The sequence below is a fragment of the Camelus ferus genome, chromosome 5, assembly GCF_009834535.1.
Source record: "Camelus ferus isolate YT-003-E chromosome 5, BCGSAC_Cfer_1.0, whole genome shotgun sequence".
NCBI lineage: Eukaryota > Metazoa > Chordata > Mammalia > Artiodactyla > Camelidae > Camelus > Camelus ferus.
This window is the reverse complement of record NC_045700.1, coordinates 36,539,001-36,553,690: the sequence shown is the minus strand read 5'-3', so window position 1 is coordinate 36,553,690 and position 14,690 is coordinate 36,539,001. Positions and strand designations below refer to the sequence as shown.

At 43.3% G+C, this 14,690-nt stretch overlaps 1 protein-coding gene across 3 annotated transcripts in view; it reads left to right on the top strand.

Annotated features, from left to right (window-relative positions):
- The first annotated feature begins 2,019 nt into the window (after positions 1-2,019).
- ITGB6 (integrin subunit beta 6) overlaps positions 2,020-14,690 on the top strand; it is a 116,055-nt gene continuing 103,384 nt past the window's right edge. For all 3 annotated transcript variants that reach the window (XR_004319889.1, XR_004319888.1, XM_006176796.3), the window contains exon 1: positions 2,020-2,412. The gene's annotated coding sequence lies outside the window, so the exon portion shown is untranslated. The remainder of the gene's footprint in view (positions 2,413-14,690) is intronic.

Genomic DNA, 14,690 nt, shown 5'->3' with positions numbered 1-14,690 from the left:
CTCCAGAAAGTGCTTTAGATAAAAGCACTAGATGAATGTTTGCCTCTCTTTGCCTTCCTAATACCTTATATATAGATGACACGCTGTGTATATTCATTGAATTTTCTTAAGTATTATACATTAGCTCCTAATTAACTCGAACATTCTGTTCAACTAACTCTCCAAATTAATCAAGGCTTTACCTTAGTTCACCCTGCAAAATAGTTTTGAAATATTTTTTTCTGGTGGTTTATTCTTATTTTTTCATCCAGCTACAGATCATAAATACTCAGGAACTAGCACATTTGGCATTTGGTCAAATAGCAAAAGCTTGGATTTAGTCATTGAGTGTCACAAGGCGCGACATCAAAGGAATTTTCCACCATTGCTCCCCACATATAGCCTGGCCCATGTCACTTGATCCTGAAGAATGCTGAGCATTGAGCAGCAGGCGGTGACTGCCCATGGCAGGGGAGCCAGTGTGTACATTTCCATCAACAGGAAAATGGGTGCAAGCCTGACAAGTGGTCGGCGGGACAGGCAGGCTTTAAGTGTAGACAGCCGTTTGCGGAGAAGGCGCATCAGCATATTGTAGTGAGTAATGCACAAGGAGGGGATACCATAAATAAAACCTCGCTAATTTACAGAAATAGAACCAACTAACCAAAATAGGCAACTGCATGAATATTTGGTTCTCTAACTCACCGGAAGTACCATTCATTGCCTTCAGCTGAAAGCCACCTTTAGTGGTTTTCTTTTGTAATAACATTATAAAGTGCCATTTTGTGTTTCTAGCACGTCCTACAGGCCTCTCTCTGGCTCACTTGGGAACCACGCTCAGCACACAATGGAGTGGTCCACCCGGGAAATGGGAGACAGCCTGTATTGGGCAACCCACAGAGGAAATGAATTTTGCTGAGAAGGAATCATACCTCTAGAGCAGAAATGAACTCAATCCTTGAATTTCAAACAGAAGTGTTACCTCACATCTAGGTTCACCTAAATAGCAAAAGGACAAACATGCTCCTCAGTTCCAGAAGGCTCATGGAATCACAGAAAGTTAGCAATGAGCGGTATTAATACTCCACTGCACACAAGACACACATTTTTTATAGATGAGGAGACAGTTCAGAGAACTTAGGGATTTTTCTGAGATCACACAGCCAGTTAGGAAATGGTAGAATCAGGATTCACACCCCAGACCCCTGGCCCTCTGCTGTTCTAGCTTCTGTACTTCTCAAATTCCGCAGGGCTGGCAGTCTGACAAACCACCACCAGAACTATTCATCAGACTTTCAAGAAGCAGTGTAGCACAGTGGAAAGTGCTTTGGAGCAGACTAGAGTTCAAATCTTAACTCTGTCACTTACTAGGGTGTGACTTTGAACAAGTCATCTCTCTAAATGTCAGGCTCATCTCTCAAGCAAAATCATAAATCCAACCCCACAGTGTGGTGGTCAGAATTAAATGAGACAACGCACCTCCAGCACCGAGCAGGGACCTGACACACCACGGGAACTCCGTGAACAGTATCTGTTGCTACAGTACTACAATTGTCCTTGAAGGCAGACCCAAAGCCCTGAACATTCAGCTCAGCCGCGAGGGAAGAATGTGGTCCAAACACTTCATCCTTCCTCACAAAAGCTGTATGGTTGTCTCTGTCCTCCTCTGTGCCCAATTGGAATAAATCAAACACAATCTAGACCATTTGGTGCTTGGTACCATGTTTGATACTCATCTCATCAGTTTTTATTTTCATTTTCTAGTTTACCCAAACAAGCCATTTTTCTATTGACTTTACACCAAGGCTGCCAATAAAATAGATGTATCTTAAAAACACTTACCAGGATTCTTCTGAAGGAAAGTCAACTTAAACACATAATACAGGAAAATTTGATAGGAGTTTGGGTATCAGTTCAACTCTAAATTTGCCCAGTACTATTTTGAGGTATTAAAATCTATTGTGCTTAATATCCCAGCCACCCTGCCATCCATCAGATTTGAATGTCTTCTATGGAATGAACTTGATCCTCCCGCCTCATTGTTGGTCTCTCTCCAGAGGAGTGATCGCGCTGGCATAGTTCCGCCATTTGTCAGCCAGAAGTCTGGTTACACATTTGCTCGTCAATCTAAACCTGACCTATTCTCATACGAGCACTTGGGGTTTCATGTAAATCAACCAGACGTTCTGTCATTCACCAGCAATATCTTTCCATAGTGTTCTACACCCATGTGGCTTCCTTCATGAACTATTTCACTATGTTTGTGGAAGAAATATTCAAATGAATGTGCTTTTTCAGGAATGGTGACACCAGAATGTTATAAATCTGTTCATTACCACAACAAGGATAAATGGTATTTCTGCCAAAGACTTTTGATAACGGGTGCAGTAATGCATCTCAGCACTTTCTGAAATTAAAGTTCTGCCCTGAGAGGTAAGTAGTTTAATGCATGACTAACAAAAGCAAACCCAAATTTCAGAGCTACGTTTTCGTTGTCGGTGTAATTGATCATTTCCAGCAGATACTGCCTTAGAAAGTTCATAATGTTATTTCTATTCTCTTGATATTAACTTCCAGGTGAGGCTGACCCCAGGGTTTGTAAAAGGGTGGACCCTCATTGACTTAATTAGCATGTTTTATTGTGGTGTTTCTGATACTGGAATTCATATATGCTTTTAACAGCTGGTCTTCAAAAATCTGCTATGGTTTAAGGACAATATTTCATAGAATTATTAGTTCATCATCCATTAAAATATTTTAGCATTCAATTGATTAGTTTCTTAAGAAGCTTTTTAAGATAACTGTTTTTGACGAGAGTGATGAATTCTTAACATTTTTTTAAAAAATAGGTTATTTGACTCTAGCCCTCGCTAGCTCTTTTGGCATCCACAAGAGGCACAAGGAACTAAGGAGCTGGGAATTTAAACAAGAAAAATAAATGTCAATTCTCACTGACATGTGCATTATATGGGGCCAGTTAAATTCAGTGTTTTGGGATTGTAAAATGGTATTTTACTGTAGATCTTAGAGCTAATTCAGGAGAACCATGGAGAAAATTAAAGGGGGAAACCTTCCAATCTAGGATAACTACAAAGAGCACATTTTATTCCTAAAGGTGTCGGCAAATGCCTGTGTCTTTACTATTCACTGCTGTGTCATTACTATTCACACTGAGCACTGGAAGCATGAGTATCAGTGCTGTAAAAAAAATCCAATGTCTGTGAAAGGTCATCCATCCAAATAATATACCCTCTAAAATTAAAGATAGAGCTATATCATAGTGGCTTTCAAAATGCATAAAATGGACAAAATACAGATTCTAGTCAGAGAGTAACGGTTGTTCCTTACTGTTTTGGATTCTGAACAGACTCAGGAGACAGGAGATCATAGTTAAAAGTTTTTTGGACTGGGTTTCAAACATAAAGTCACTTGGTGATAGTATAAAGATCAGCGTCTACCTGAATTAATTCTGTGCTTGGAGAAATGTTGAAATGCCTCCCTCTTCAGCCTCCTGCTCTCTATTCCTGTTCATTCTCACTTTTTCCTCTCTCTGACTTACTCCCTCTAGTGTTTCCTGGATGAAATACAGAAACTAAAGTTCAATTTACAAACAGAAAACATTATTGCAGCCTTGCAGTACTTTCCCCAGTTACCACACACTGACATAAATTTACCACCAGATGTTTTGACAGGAACTTTAAGTGATTTCAAGAATGTTTTAATCTGAGAGTCTCAAAGTTAAAGTCTTGTATTCCAACTTCGGATCCCAAAAGGGAACATTGTCTTCTTCTCTTAGGGTTGGATTCCTTCCCTGCCTTTGCCTCCTTATATTCTAATTTACCTTTATTGCGATATGCGGGGGGACGGGGAGGCAAAAATCCAGTGAATGAACTGAAGCGTGCAAGCAGGCATTACTTCAACCTATTTTCCAGGAGTAGAACTTACACTTTCAATTCTCCTAAGTTACCCAAGAGGTTCAAGGTATTTTGACTCAAGAGAAAAATGACTGATTTTTTAAAAATGGCTTTATGGAAACCATGGGCATGTTTTCCACCACAGAAGCCGTAGTCAAACCAGGAGGAGTAGCTCCTGGGGAAATGGATTGCTTAGGAGCACTTTTTCTTTACAGAGAAGAAAGTGTACTTCCAAAGCTGTCAGCTGCTCTTGCTGCTACTTGAGAAGTCAGCCGCAGCGGACTGTGAGAGCTAACTATAGGCCAGGGTCATCTGGGGACCCACCCTGCTCACAGGGATGGCACCCATGCCTTGCCCGAGCACGGGGCCTGCCAGTTCGGCTGGTCCAGCCCCGAGAGCTATTTCCAGTTGGCCTTTCCACAAGGAGGCCCTTGACTGTCCTTCATGCCGCCGGCGCCCGGTCTTAGACTTCACCATTCTGAACCACAGTCTGATCTCGCCTCTCCATCACAAGATTCCTGCCGCTTCTGAGACCCCCCCACAGCAGGTAGATAGAGATGTCAAATTTTAATATTAACACTGATCTTTTGCTTAGCAGCCCAAAGCTTACCCACACATATAGCTCTACTAGATACTAAATTACTTCAGCCAAGTGCCTGAGCAGGAAACCTCAGGCTTATTAGCCTCCTGACTCCCTGCAGTCATCCACCAGTCCTCCAGTCACTGCCATCCAGATTCCTAAGGCTCTGTGACCGGGCCTCTCCTCTTCTGTATTTCCTGTCATTACATTTCACCCCCGTTTGCCTGAACTTCTGTAATAACCTCCCAGCCAATCTCCTCGCCTCCAATTCACCAACGTTCTACCATTGGTTAGCTTTCAAAATTACAAATCAGAATGCATCACTCTTCTGTTTAAAACTCTTCCACACTTCCTCATCACCCGCAAGATGAATTTCAAACTCCTTAGACCAGTATTCAAGATTATTCAAGATCCAGAGACACCTGCCTACTTTTCCAGCTCATCTCTTATCATTTCCCTCCTGCCATCTTCTCAGCTTTCTTTACATCACGTAAATATACCCTATGCTTTGACCAAGCTGAGTACTTACTGTTCCCTAACCCCACCCCCTACCCCATGCTCTTCCGTGTCTCCAGGTCTCCCTAGTGATCTTATCTGCCTGGTGATTTTCTATTTTTCTTCCATCAAGATTCAGTTTGAGTACCACTTTTTTGATGGAGCTTCCCCTAACACTTACCCAAAGCTCCTCGCACAGCTTATACACACACACACACACACACACACACACACACACACATTTTGGACTCTAATTAAACTATGAGGCTTTTAATGTTGGAAACTTTTATTATTGATTTTTGTGTTCCCAACATTTAGAGCCATACCTCATTTGAAGAAGTAAATATATTTTGTGGTATTAATTAATAAAAATATAAATCTCATAAACAAATCAGCTATTTGCCATCAAGAAAGTATATCTGAATCCAAGTCCTGTCTTAACCTATGCCCTTCACTAAACAGAACTCTTGACTTACCAGGTTTGAGGTTGGGTTGTAGTCTGAGGGCCCATACCTGCACTATAGGAAAATGGATGCTTCTGCCAAAAGATGACTTAAAAAGTCTTGGGGGCCAGAGAACTAGGTCAGAGAAAAAGAGGCAGGAGCAAGGATGTGTGCGGCTGGGGTTTGTTAACTGAGGAGGACAGACCAGTCCTGGAAGTCTTAGGAACCTAAGTTAGGCTGTTAGAATTGAGACAGGTGTGGTGTGCCCCTAGGCTGTCTCTTCCTCACTTCCAGCTCCACACTCTCTGCTCATCTATGCAACTCCCAGCTTGGATCTTAGGTTTAACCTGGTAACCTTGGCTTCAAGATCAATCACCAGCTAGTTTCTACCTTGCCTTTCTAGTTTAGCCCCCCCCCCCCCCCCGGTTTTTCCCAAGACATACTTCTTGGAGAGGCTGCCAGGGTTTAATTAATCATGCCTGTCGTGGTGACATTTGGGAGCCACAGTTCATGACTCTCAGTCTTTCCTGCATTTCCTTATTACGCCCAGTATCAACCCTACTTACATTTTGCTCAAAGCTCAGGCAGAGCTGATCCCTCATCAGTTGTGAAAGACTGACTCCCAGAAAAATAATCCAACCATAAAGTTCTTCTCCAATCTGGCTGGCCTCCATATCCAAACTCTTCTGACTCTTCATCTATACAAACTCTCTATTTTTTCATTATCTCACTAAAAAACCTCACTGAGCATTTATTTGCCAGATCTGGGATGGAGGCTGTGAACAACACAAATATGGTCCTTCCCCCCAAAAGCTTGCCATCCTGCCATCTCTCCATTGTCCCTTGAATCAGACCTTTATATAGGACTCTGCCTATTTGCATCAAATATGCTCCCCTGCCATCCCTCTGGGCTTGTCTGAATCCTTATAATCCATCAAGGCTCCATTCAAGTCTTCCTACCAATGTCTGGTGGTGTCTCTCTCTTACAGCAAAGTGGATTATGATCAGGTTAAAGGACCATACCTAAGGATACTGTGTAGAGAAACAATGCTGATCTTAAGGAGGCTTCTAGAAGTACCTCTGAGGGCTCTGTCATACTTATAATTTGTACTAGTTGGAGGTTCTGAGATATGTAGAAAGCACATGCTTCCTCCTTGTGTGGACTACATGAAGCTGGCTGGGTAAGAATGCTATTCAACCACAGAATCAAGATGTGTTAGTTACCTCTTCTCCAAGCAAATCATTCCCAAACTGAGGGGCTTAAAACAACAAACATTTATTATCTCACAGTTTCTTTAGTGCAAAGAGCTCAGATTATTCCTGTGAGCAAAGAGGGAAACCCCTCCGCCTTCACTGAGGAGACTCCCATCCACTTGGGAGGAATGGAAGGACATGATCAGCCTAAAGAAATCCAAGGGAGAGAAATGGCAGCAGACTCCATGTTGTGTATGGGGAAGAGGAGTGTTTTAGAAGAAACTGAAGATCTATTCTGGGCTCCCATTTTCACTCAGCAGTGAGGCAACAGGGCACTGAGAAAGCAGCTGGTCCCTGGTGATAACCCACAAACTCTAACCAGACGCAGCCCTCACACAACCTCTAAGTTGTCTCAACCCTGAACCTGCTGTCGGCTGCCATTTGATTGGCATCTATTCCATTGCAGACTTAGAGGGGTTGAGGAAGATACCCTGGTCACTATCAAAAATGTGAAAACTGAAGATAGCCCAACAGGGGGTCTTATAGGGGAAAATATTCTTGTGTATTAAATATACAAGGAAAATATACGTGTGTGAAAAAAAAAAGGTATCTTAAGATGCTATTATGAAACAGCTTCATTCATTCACTCGTTTATTCCTGTTGCCCCTGGCCCTTTTCTCATTTGAGTTTTCCACTCTTCCCAGCTAAGTCTTTAATAACTTGTAAGGTTTTACCTCTTGCTGTACCTCACCCTTTGTACCAAATGGAGGGAAGGATGGGTGGTGAGTGCTGCCAATAAATATTTGATAGACTACTTGACAGGTTGAGTCAAGTTTCTGGGAAAGAATTAATATGGGGGCCAGATACCCACTTCCTCATTTAGATCATGTTCAGTCAAACCCAAATGGCCAATTCCTATCTCATCATTGGATTTTAAATGAGGACAACTGGAGCTTACTGCTTGCATCCTACCCAGTCTTCACTCCTTCAGTAAAGGCAGGAAACAGAAGGGCTCTGCACACAGTAGTCACAGACATGCATCAAAAGCCAACCACTGACAAGGGAGCTTAAGAAGAACAGGGTCACTGGCCCAGCGTTGGCTTTCAGGAGCCACATGCAGGCACATACCCCATAGCACTATAAGCAGCCTTGTCCCTTCATCCTTCGCGGGCTGAGGGCTGAGGAACAAGGCTCCCTCAGTTTTGTAACAAATGACCTATTTCAGTGAAATAAGAAAGGGAAGGCGGCCATGCAGTTGGCCAGTCAGTTATATGCCACGTTGTAGCGATGTTAGTATTTCATGCCAGTAATTCTGTCTAACAGAAACTCATCTTGGCTTTTCCCCATTCCTTTTAGCAAGATTGCGGTCGTAAATCAGCAAGAGTGTCCTGGAGGCTGCTTCAGGTTGGTTGTCAAGAGCAGTCTAGGAGAAGGAATCTTCAGAATAATTTAGAATATGCGTCTAAAAGGGAAGGTCAATTTTGCTATTTAGAAACAGAGCGCTCTGCCAAACTTGGCTTTGAAGGGATGCTCTAAATGTCAGCCTTGGAATTTGAATTTAGAATATCTAAAAACCACAACAATTCATACTTTTACCCCCATGTGACTTAGTTCAGATTCTCAGATCTGACCTCTGAGCATCCTCTAAATTTGAGAGGCCACTTCGATAATAATTTACTTTAGATTGGTAAATCCCTTTATATTCGTAAGAACAGTTTTATTTGTAGCTCCAAGAGGAAAAAAGGTTGGGGGTGTTTTTCTGACCTGAAAGGCATTAAGAATAGAAGCTCGATTTGCAGAGAGTGTTCAGGGCATGACCCTTCTTTTTTTTTAAACTAGTCTCTCCCTGCTTCCCTCCTCCCCAACACTCCCCACTGCCCCCTAAGCCCTTGGCAGCCACATTTCTACTCTCTGTTTCTATGAGTTTGACTTTTTTTTTTTTTTTAAGATTCCATATATAAGAGATACCTTGCAGTATTTATTTGTCTTTCTCTGTCTGGCTTTTTTCACTTAGCATAATATCCTCAAGATCCATTCACGGTGTGGCCAATGGCAAGATTTCTTTCTTCCCGGTGGCTGAATGATACTCCATTGTTTACAGCATATCTTCTTTGTCCATTTATCCATCGATAGACACTTTGGTTGTTTCCACATCTTGGCTGTTGTGAATAATGCTGCCAGTGAACACGGGGGTGTAGATATCTTTTCAATGTCCTGTTTTCACTTTCTTTGGATAAATACGCAGAAGTGGGATTGCTGGATCATATGGTAGTTCTGTTTTTAATTTTTTTGGTTCTACCTCTTAGTAACAGTGAGATCTTACTGTGACTTCTCTGGGCCTTTCCTTTTTTGTCTTTAAAATTAAGAGACAGAGTTATTCAAAGGAATAAGTGAGAAAAATATTTTTTTAACTATTAGGAAAGTAGAGTTAGAAACTGTGGTGCAGGGAGATGGATGGCTAAAGTCACTCAACTAGCAGCTGCAGAATCAAGCCTAGAACCTGTGTTTCATGACCCAGCACTCAGCCTAGCACCAGCTGATTTGTTAACTGAATGCAGACATGTTTCCCTCTGAGGTCAGCCCCTCGGAGCTAAGGACTGAACTGAGAAGAGGCACAAATTCAGTAGGTCATAGAAGGTGGGTCCACCCACTTCCGAGGGCCCTCATCTGTCTAGACGGCAACCCCTGCTGGATTCACCTAACCCCTGGCAAGTTACAGACACAAGCAGGACTCAGTAGGCATTTCTGATGTAAAGAATCTAACTTAGGAAACTATTATGGCCCTATCATTGGGAAAACATGAATGAGGAGGGGACCAGGGGACTTGGAAACAATCCATAGAGATGGCTACAATCCAAAGACGTGGACTCCATTGCAACTCCCTGCCTAAGGCTCCTGTTTTGGCCCCAGTCCTGTGTCCCCAGCAGATTTGCCTCTTCCTCGGGCGCCTATTACACAAAGGGTACCTCTCCCCCTGCATAATTTCTGCTGCATAATAACTCTAAAGACCTCCCACTCTCATGGAAAAGCTGTGATCCCTGGAGGCTCAAACCAATCCCTCTCCCATGAAAGAAACATCATTCTTGGCCAGTCCCACCCTAGCTGCTTCTTTCAGAAACCTTTGGGAAAGAAAGAAACACCTGAAGTAATATTTAACTCTGATCATACAGTTTGTTTTAATTATTAACGTTTGGCAGCCAAAGGAAACAACAGCACTTCATCTAGACTCTTGAGAAAGAAAAAGGAACAGCTCATACCCTGGTCTTTATAAGATGTTTGAGCAATCACTTTGAATGGGCACATGCAGTCTTCAGACAAGCCTACACATACCAGCAACCACTCCAAAGTGATGACTGATTCATTCACTCTGCAAATATTTATTAAATTGGCCCAGTTCTAGGTGCTGGGAATACATCAGAGAACAAAAGAGACAGGAGCCCTTGTTCCTGTGGAGCTTGTATTCTAGTGAGAGGTGGAGGAGGCAAATATTTAACAACATAATAAATAAGGAAATTATATAGTATGTTACAAGGTGAGAGAAAAGGGAAAAGCAATGGGGAATGTTGGGGTGGGGGTGTCCCATTTTACATAGGGTGGTTAATGTCAGCCTTATTAAGAAAGTGATGTTTTGGCAAGTCCTAAAGGAAAAGAAGAAGGTAGTCAAGTGGATATCTGGAAATTAGTACTGTAGATGGCCAGAAGAGTCAGTGCAAAGGTCCTGAGGTAGGAGAGTACTAGAGTATTAGTGAGGCATCAAAAATCTGGTATGCCTGGGATGAAACAGGTGAGGAGAAAAAAGGGGGGAAATGAGGTCATATAGGAAGCAGTGGCCAGATAATTAGGATCCTACAGGCTAGTGTATAAATTTTTCTTTCTAGAGTGATGGAGCCATTACAGTCTTTGGAGCAGAGGTGTAACACTGTCTGACTTGGGCTTAATAGAATCCCATTCTGGCTTCTGGGTGGTGCTTTCATTAAATGCTCAGTTAAGGCCACAAGGATAGGGCTTTTGCCCACTTTTACTTATTTTCCTCAAAGATGTTCCAGGTTGGTGAACCCTCATGCTAACGCATCAGCATCCCCCACTGAATTGGACTTTGCTGTGGCTTCCCCTGTGACTCCCTGCCTCCTTGGAAGCACAGTCCCAGCATCTTCCATCCCAGTCTCACAAGGAGATGGACGATGAAGGGGAAGAATCTTCTCTTTCTGTGCTTGCAGACTTCTCAGTAATTCCAACTCCACCTAGCAGGATCCATTAGAGCTAATTAACGACCCTCCTTTCAGTAGGTGTCTCTTCGCTATGATTAATTCTGGGTCAGAGACAGAAAGCTTGTTCCATTATAGTTCTTTTAAAAAAAATTATTATTATTCAGGCTTCTAATACTGGCATGAACTGCGGGTGAATTTCTGAAGTCATGTTACTTAGCTGTCACAACTAGTAATAGAAAAATTCAATTTATAAGAATTAGGAGAGGCAGGAGAGGCATGCTCTTCGGTTTAGAACAAAGGAGATCAATCCTGACACAATGGCAGCATGACATTCGTGGACTTTGAAGATTCCAGGCTTCCTCTTCATTAATTAGAAAGAATCAAGAGTTCGGATGGTTAATTATTTGCAGAAATTGTGCTCTGCAAAAGCAGATGCCAACTCACTCCAGCCGCCTCCAGCTGCAGCTCTGCATGATAATTAAACTGTGTGTCAGTCCTAAACTGGATCTGGGTTGGCAAACAAAACCTCGGATGGTCACCACCATCCCCTGCCGCTCGGGTTTAGGTGGGGTTTAGGCGGGGTCATGGGACTTCCTGGCACAGGGACCCCAGGCGGCCCACACTGTTCTGGATAGATTACCCTGGATAGGTAGCACCTTTAAATCCACATCAAGAAACACGAGATCAAGGTTACCTACATCTACGCTTACAAAGCACACATTTGGTGGGGTCTAGGGCAGTTCAGCTGGTGCTGTTACGGGGTTGAGTGATCAATTCTCTCAACAACTTGAATTATTTTTAATTTTTTAATCATGAAAGTAATAGACATCCTCCATATCAAAGTCAAGCAGTGTAGAAGTGTCCACATTAAAAACGGAGGGCTCCTCTGTGGCCCCTACCCAGCCCACCCTCCTAAGAGAACCAGGATGCGGTTTGAGGCCTTTCCTTCCAGACTCTTCCTGGGCTTCAGGGCGCAATCTTTGGCCCCTCTTCTGATCAGCCAGACCCTGACAACTTGATAGGGCATCTTAGCATCCCTGCTGCGTTTCCTGTACCCACGAGACCCGTTATTGTCTTCTGTTTCTCTGCTGCCACAAGACTCAGTGGCAGATTTGACATTAAAAAAACCCCACTTTGGGAGTCTTGCCATTGGATTTGACCGCATGCACTGTCCTAAGAACGCAGGGACATTGGCTCTTATTTGTATGATCTTAGTGTTTCCATGCAGGATTGTTTTAAATTAACAAACGGCAAATTTGACAACTCCGTTGTGGTGTCAGCAAGGCATCTGCAACTCAGCCGGTTGAGCCTAGTCTTTAATTTGACAGTGGATATTGTTGGAAAGGAAGGAGAAGAGCATGCGCATTACAAACCCCACCAGCACTGCTGACTGGGACAGATGACTGCGGGGGAGGGGACATGGGACACAGTGCTGCTCTTCCAGAAATAGAAATGTTGCTGAAGTTAGCCCAGAGCCTCCTGTACCGTTGGTAAGGCAGTGGGCAGAGCCTCGTCTCTAACCTGCCCTCTCAGACATCGATTTCTTGGGGGATTTATCCAGAGGACTTTAGATCTCAAGCTGCATGGTGCCTTGGGTATCTGACTGGCATTCAGGAAGAGTCATGTGCAGTGGGATGAGAGTGGCTGCCTGGCAAGGCTTTCCCTGAATACCCAGTTCGCCTTGGGAGGTTTGACATTTGCTGGCATTAAGACCCTTTGGCCATTTCACAGTCCATTTATTTAAGGTATTTGAAACTCTCTCTGCAGAGCAGCTAAGGTTATAATATTAGCTTGGCTGACATCAGATCCTCTCTCGGGTTACCAAGGTTATTCTGACCACTTAGAGGTTACCCAACTTTAAATAGCAGTAGCAAGTTTGGTCCACATCTTGATTACAGCATTTATTACACTCCTTTGTAATTATCTGTCTACTGGACTGTCTCCCCCACGAGAGAGTTACCTCCTTGAGGGCAGTGAGTGTGTTTTAAGCATCTTGGTGTTGCCAGCACCTAGCTGGAAGTGGGGTACAGGTTTCAGGCTAACTATTTTATTGGGCTTTTATTATGCAGTATTTGTTTGTTTGATGGCAGATTTTTTGGTAGTGGTGGTGGTTTGTTTCAATGAACATAATTTGATAGACATGATAGTTTTGTGTGTCCACTTGGCTAGGCTCTAGTATACAGTTATTTAATCAGATACTAACCTAGGTGTTTCTGGGAAGATATTTTGGAGGTGGGGTTATCATTTATAGCCAGCTGACTTTAAATAAAGATCATTCTCGGTAATGTGGGTAGGCCTCATCCAGTCAGCCTTAGGAGTAAAAACAGGTTTCCTGGAGAAGAAGAAATTCTGACTTAAGAGCGGCAAAACTCCTGCCTGAGTCTCCAGGCCACTAGCCTACTGTATGGATTTTGGATCTGCCAGGCCCTACAACTGTGTGAGCCAATTCCTTAAAATAAATGTCTTTATATAGATAAATACGATCTCCTATTGGTTCTGTTCCTCTGGAGAACCCTGGCTGAGCCACATAGTAACATAAATTCATGTAATACCCACCATTTATCTGTCTACCTATTTATTTATCTATTTGGGACACTTGACAAATATTTTTTGAGTGCCTGCCATGCACCAGGTATTGTGCTAAGTACTAGGAATACTGGTAGGAGGAGGCAGTCCCTGATTTCAAAGAATGGTTTGATTTAAGGCAAGTCCAGGGCAGTGCTGGAGGTTTCCTAAAGAAGCAAACCCAGTCTGGAATCTGCAGGAACTAGACGCAGACAATGAGTCACCTGCAGCTGCTTTGGCCTGGGGCAGGGACAGCCTGGACAGGCACAGAGCCAAGAGGGAACAGGACACATTAACCCAGGCATCCAGGGTACTCAGGCTTCGTGGTGCCAAAAAGAAAAAAAGACACAAAGCTTGGGGAAGGGAGAGACATTCAGAGAAATTTTTCTTGCTACAGGCAATCTTGAGGGTGAAAAAATGTTTTCGTACGGGCACTGATTCCCAAGTATCTCCCTTCCTGGTGCAATGGGATGACCTCACTTCCTTTCCCGGAGCCCTGGGGATTTCTCATCAGCCTAGAGGCTTCTGGGAAAGGCTGGCTTTGGGCCCTGTCCTTACACCTTTGGCCCAGAGGAGTAGCTGGTGGGAGGAGCAAGAAGGGCCTTGCCTCTTTGCAGCTTCTCCAAAAGTGGCACCTGTCAAATGAACTTTTAAAAGAATACTTGATACTGATGTTTGTAAGTCTCAGCTGGAAGATAAAGGAGAATGCAGTGTGAACACAAGACCAGCCAGAAGGTTCAAAGAGAAGGTAGTCACAGGTGTGTTAGCCTTTCTCTAAGCCAAGTCCTGCCCTTACCAGGTTTATGCCCTGCCAGCCCCGGGGCTCTCTCCAGAGGGAGACAATGGCATACCTTTCCTCCTCACCCTAGAAGCGAAGGCAAGGCTCAGATTAGGCATCTCAGCCCCTGTGAGCAGTTCAGGGTTCAGGCAGTACTGAGTGAGCCTGGATAGTCTTGTTTATGAATGAGAAAAAATGTCACCTTTCTCAAGACACTTGACCGCTATCTGCCATAAAATGGTTTTCACATCCAGATGGGCAATAAGCACATGAAAAGCGGTTCAATATCGCTAATTATCAGAGAATGCAAGTCAAAACTACAATGAGGTATCACCTCACACCAGTCCAAATGGCCATCATTAAAAAGTCCACAGATGACTAATTTCCAAAATATATAAACAGCTCATACAGCTTAATATAAAAAAAAAAAACTAGCAACCCAATCAAAAAATGGGCAGAAGACCTAAACAGACAGTTCTCCAAAGAAGACATCCAGATAACCAACAAGCACATGAAAGGATGCTCAACATCACT